The following is a 6,276-nucleotide window of genomic DNA, read 5'->3' as shown; positions in this document are numbered from 1 at the left end:
GCTACAGCTTCAAGACTTTTACCTCGGTTTTGGTTTCCGTCCGCCATGGAGACACAGCTGCAGTCTGGGTGGAGTTCAGGCCGACGTACCGCCGTCTCAGACATTCGGCCCCCCCAAGCAGGGCGAGCCGGTGCACTCAAAACTCATGAAACTTATAGAACAGGAAGTTTTTTTCTACTCTTACCACAGTCTCTTTTTTTTCACTTTTTGAAATCTCAGGTGTCTTCCTGTGTCTTCTGAGTGTCAAACGATCACATTCGACCCCCAACGTCCAACTTCCATCTACATACTGAAAAAGTTGAATGTGGCTCATCATTGTTTCCCTCAATAATTGCTCATTTCAAGTTTCTTTGAGCAACTGACAGCAATGAACTGTATGATAAAAAAATATATTGATTTAAAAAAATGAATATTTTGACTTAAAGGTCAAACAGATCATTCATTTAAAGTTTACTGATTAAGGTTAATTTTCAATTATAACTTACATGTATTGTGTATTACCTGTATGGTAAATCATTACTAATCATCATTATTATTACTTTGTAATTTTTAAAAATAATAAACTCTAAAAAAATATCCAATAAAGTATTTTAATTATTTACAGACATAAATCACACCGATGCTGTTCAGTGAGGCTGAACAGAGCTGGAGATTGGGCTGAAAAATAAATGAATAATAACCATCAGCTCATTAACATGCTCTCGGTGATGATGATGATGATGATGATGATGATGATAACGTGATGTAGACTGTGCTTGCCGTAGTCTCATGTAACCAGCGAGCGACAACGATGTGAGTACATGAGTTTATTTCAAGAACATTGGATGAAGGGGATGAACGAAGGTGACGGGGACGGTCAAGGTCGACAGATCAGAACAGCCTGGAGCATTTTTTATTACCGGCTGAGAACAAGGAGACTGAATGTTCTGTCTCTGTGGTTGAGCTTCAAGAAGATTCAAGAAGATTCATGGAGGAGGGGAAAAAATGGGGGATAGGATGAATGGGTGGGTTCAAGAAAGAGGGATGATTGGGTAATGGATGTGGAGGGACGAATCATTAAGAGAGAGATACGCTGGCAGGAGAAAAGGATGAAATTTGGGTTGGGTCGGTGTCAGGAAAATTCCAGTGAAACCTCAGGAGACAAAGTTCAGGGAAATTAGACTGGGAGCGATAGAAAACATTGAAAAAGCATTTAATAAAATCTTGCAGCATGGAGACAAGTCTCAATACAAACTCATCTGAGCACTTGCTTGGAGATGTCCAAAGGATTCATTTTGAGCAGTGATTTTAAGTGTGAGAACAATTGAGTCTCTGTACCGGGAAAGACGAGACAGTCGTAAACTTCTGAGTCCTCTAATTCCTCTGTTTCTGTCTCTCACTGAGAATATCCAGGTATTCTTAGATAATGGTGAGAATGACCTTGCCACACAGTGCAGAAGTAAAACAATTCATATTTGATAAGTAAAAACGTCATACAATAAATTTTTCTATGGATAAAATGAGGAAAAGGTAGATAGATGAATCAAGGATGAAGAGGAGGAAGGGAGGTAGATGACTGGATGAAAAAGGATATGCTAGAAGATAATGGATGGAGGAAGATGAATTAATTAAACAAATAAGGTGTAGAAGATTGGATGAAAGGAAGAACACTAAGTAAGTGATGAATGGAAGAAGATGAATGAATGAAATAAGGATCATGTTGGTAAGAAGGGTAAAGTAAGTGAGTGATGAGGTGAATGGATGAATAGAGGTATTTAGATCAGAAATGGATAAATGGACAGTGGAGGATGGATGATGAATGAATGAGAGGAATTGAGTAGAAGGTGAGAAGGGAGCAGAGCAGCGCTGTTTGGCTTCACTGGACATCAACAATGTTAGTTTATTATCAGAATCAGGAAAATTGAGACACACCTTTACCTCAAAAGAAAATTTCATTACAATGTTGAGAGGCTGTGCTAAAGTTTTTATATTTTCACAGGTGTGAGAATCACAGGTAGTTTTACCTCTGCTGAATTTGCACTAAGGCTTTATTATTAATCACTCTTTCAGATGAAGACTCAGTATTATTATAAGAATTTTGTCCATTAAAAGACGTGAGGTTTTTTTTTTTGTAGTTGCACATAGCTGGTGCAATAAATGGAGATCAGCACACCCTCGGTTTGCAGAAATCAACAGGTGTAATGCAATGCAGCGAACGTGGGCAGCAACAAAATGTGTTTTAGCCACATTAGAGAAGTTGCCCATAAGAGAATCAATATTCTATACTTAGAATACTTGCCTGGAGTTACCTTGCTCTCCGGACGTCCATTCAGATGGGAAACTGAAACATTTACATCACTCTCTTTCCCTTTCAAAGCCAGACTCCATTTCTGCTAATAGGATTTTGCATGTATACTTCTCATACCAACAAACCCCAGACTGTTAATACAATAAAAAGAAATACTAGAAGGTAGAGGAATATAGCTTCCACAGTGATTACAGCAGCTCCCGGAACTTCTGCCCGAACAATTTTTCAATCACAGACCAGATTCACCAGCTTGTCACAAGTGTTTCAAAAACGCACAGCAATATATGCGTATTGCATATTTTAACAGAGTTAAAGTTATCAGTGCATGTTTTGAAAATGTTCACAGCCATAAAATCAAAGTAAATATCAGCGATTGTCATGGGAGGGTTAATGAAGACAAGAGATTTAGGTGGCCAACATAAACAAATGCAGGTTCATCAGTTAGTTTGCAATAGTGTGAGACTTGTGCAATAAAGAAATGCATATAAAACGTGACCCAGAATAACAAAACTGACTGAAGCTTGATTAAAAATAATACTTTTATCCAGAAAGCAAATGGAGCTCCCAGGTTTGTACGTGCATGGATTTGAAGACTTTTATAGCGGTAAGATTATTAACTTAATAATCTTTCGTACATCCTAAGTAATAATAAAAAATGACAGAGGCACCTTAAACTTTGGAATGAAAGTGCATCACGATGAAAGGACCATGCATTTCAACACAATCCATCAAATCACTTACAATGTTACTGGAGGACAAGTCAGTGAAAAAAACTAACTCTTCTGTTTTTCTTCTTCATTGGACTTGAATATCTGTGAAATCTATTAATTTAGTTTCTATACGTACGTCATGAAAATCTGGGTCACAGTGAAAAGGAGCTGATCTCATCTGACATTGGACGAAGGTCACCAGTATTTCACCACACAGACACACACACACACACACACACACACACACACACACACACACACACACACACACACACACACACGGAGCTAACGCTCTTATTGGAGGATTTCCTAACTTGGATTCTTAAAAAGACGGTGACACAAGGTCAAAACCAATATGGACAGGTCAAGTTATTCGTGTGCATTTTTGTGTCAGTAGTGTTGATAAAATGTTCAAGTACCTGTGACACGAATCCATTGAAGAGAATATCCTTGAGCACATAACTATTGTTTTGCTGTGAAGGTCAGCGATGCGTTTTAGACTCTGATTCCAAAGGGAGCTTAAACAAATAGGCAGATTGTCTCACAGAAGAAGCCCGACTGTGAGAATTTGTCATTAACATTCTCCTGCCATAAAATCTCAGATAAGGGCTGGAGAGGAATGTTTTTGGAAAAGCATGACAGGCTGGATTACACTGCTGCCAGACGCTCAGTGATTGTAGTTTGGTTGCAGAAGCACAGATAAGCTAGCCAGAAACACAAGGTCAAAAAAATAAAATAAAAAATACATTCCCCATATTTTAACACCCCAGAGAGACAATGTCAGGAATATGTGAGAATCTAATTATTTACCCCCTGAGGAAAGATATCCACACAAATGCACAGCAAATGCCATTTGTTGGTTTGTTTATTTGCTCTTTCTCCACCAGAGGAAAAGAAGAGGAGACAGGTGAAAGGAGCTGGAGAGGGAGTAGGAGGATCCATCGTGCAGGAAGAAGAGGGGAAAGGAAGAGAAACGAGAAGAAACAGGATTAGTTCACAGAAGAGAGGAAGGTGGGGGGGGCGGGGGGGGGGGGGGGGGGGGGGCGGGGGGGGACCACGTGGAAGAACCATCCTGTGATAACCGTCCAACAAGCATGCATCGGTGTGACTGTTATGAGCGTTAACTGTTGTCATTAGTCACGCTGCCTCGTTCCCAACAAATAAATCCAATTTTATGCAAAGTCTTACAGAAGCCATCCAAATTTATACAGCATTTTATACAGCAGTTTCTCTTGTTTTTGCCAAACATTTCCAAATTACACTCATGTTAACATGTCAAATTACCGTCTGATTGATGTAACAATGTGAGGTTTCACTTCTTTTCTTCTTTTTTTTTTTTTGTTCAGGCAGTGATTCTTCCAACAAGACAGTAGGACAAATTACCGTACAAACAGACATACACAAATATACAGAACAGATACAAAGAGATAGAGAGAGAGAAAGAGGGGGAGAAAGGCAGAGGACCAGAAGCAGATTTTGAGCATCACGCCTGCAGACACGTTGTTGTAACTCTTGGAAGATGGCAGTAGAATTACACAAGAATGAGGACTCAACCTTTCAGTTAACAAATCAGTAAACCTCAACTTCCACAGAAATATATTTGGCTTCTTCTTATTCGTTTATTCATTCATTTAGATTTTGAGAAACAACAACAACAACATAAAAAGAAAAACAGAGGTAAAAGAAAACAAACAGCGATGAAGTTAACCTAAACCGAAGCAGTGTCTTTCCTGGTTTAATGGAGTTCATGCGTTTTCCCTTGTGAAACAGATTTTTTTATTTTTTTTTGCAAACAGTCGAGCCCAAATAAGCCTTGATGGTGTCACCATCAACAAATATAAAGCAAAAGTCTTTGCACCACATTAAGTCCTTTGACACATAAAGAAAAATAAAGATACTGCTCCCAGAAGGGTTTGGTACCTACATGAACACAAGTTCTCTGTACAAGCGGTCACATTATTCCTCCCCGCCGAGTAATCGTTCAATAAATAAATTAATGTGGGCCATTGAGTAAAGACATTCTGTTTGCAGTTTTGAGCCCTCGTACGATGGTCCTACGACGTGCCAGTCACACTACGGGAATCCTCGGAGTTAAATAAAGTGACAGCTGCCCACCGTCTTCATCTCCCACCAGTCGGTGTGTTTTTCTTTGTGTAAAGTGCTCAAAACCAGAGTGAAACAAGACTGCTTTACCAATGACACCTGTACTAACTTATACTGGGAGGGGTTTCAACAAGTCAGTAGAAAAATAAACATTGTCCCCAACATTGCATAAAGAAGCAATTCATAAATAAATTCATTCAAGTCATTAAACTGCTTTTTTTTTTTCTTTTCTTTTCTTTTTTTTAATTCTAAAAGTTTCTCACACAATCATCAAAGTGGGAGGAGAAGGTGCTCCCCAAATGGAGAAGATGAGAACAGTGGTTGGATATTGTTGTGAAGTTCGTCAGTGAGTCATGCACACAGAGATTCGGTTTGTTCACTGCTGCTGTTTAACTCCACTTCTCACTGGAAAACACACATCCTTCCTCAGGTGAAAGGGGGAGTAAAAAAAAAAAAAGGGATGAATAGATGACACCATGCTTCTCAAACGTCATTAGAATCACGAATACGCTCCAGGCAGCTGCTTCACAGTAATAATGCTGAGCAGGAAGACGCCGATCTGTTCGCCTCTATAGTGTTCAGTCCTTGTCTTCTGTTCTTTTCCCTGATTGGCTGATTGAGCGGCTCGCGGGCTGCAATTTCCCTCGTGAACTCAAAGCCCCGCTGCTGCTGAACTTGGTTTCCCGCTGCTGACAGGCCCACTGTGGCCCTCCAGTCTGAGTGATCGCTCTATTTACAACAAAAACGTTCCTCTTATTTCATCTGTCTTCGTGTGGCGGTTCACTTCAGGACAAAGAAAAAAACTAAACAAAACTTCAGGCTAAACTGTGAGCTTGAGAACAATCCCCCAAAAATAAAGCGGGACCCAAGAAGTGTACAAAAATAAAGAAATCATACTGTAATCGAACAGCTGTTACTGTGAGTGAGAGGCAATTTTTCTATATACTCAGACTATTTACATCTACATGACAGAGCTGACACTGGCCTGTTGGGAAGCCAGTGGTTCGCCTGCCTATTGCTGGTTACAATTTAGATATTTGCGTGTGTGTGTGGGTGTGTGTGTGTGTGTGTCTGTGTGCATGTGTGTCTGTGTCCGTGTGTGTGTGTGTGTGTGTGTGTAGTGGTGTTCTTGGTGAGCCAGCAGTGAGTCCATCTTCAACACGTTTTAAAGACTCT

This window comes from Lipophrys pholis, assembly GCF_963383615.2.
Source record: "Lipophrys pholis genome assembly, chromosome: 9".
NCBI classification, from domain to species: Eukaryota; Metazoa; Chordata; class Actinopteri; order Blenniiformes; family Blenniidae; genus Lipophrys; species Lipophrys pholis.
This window is presented reverse-complemented; position numbering follows the sequence as displayed.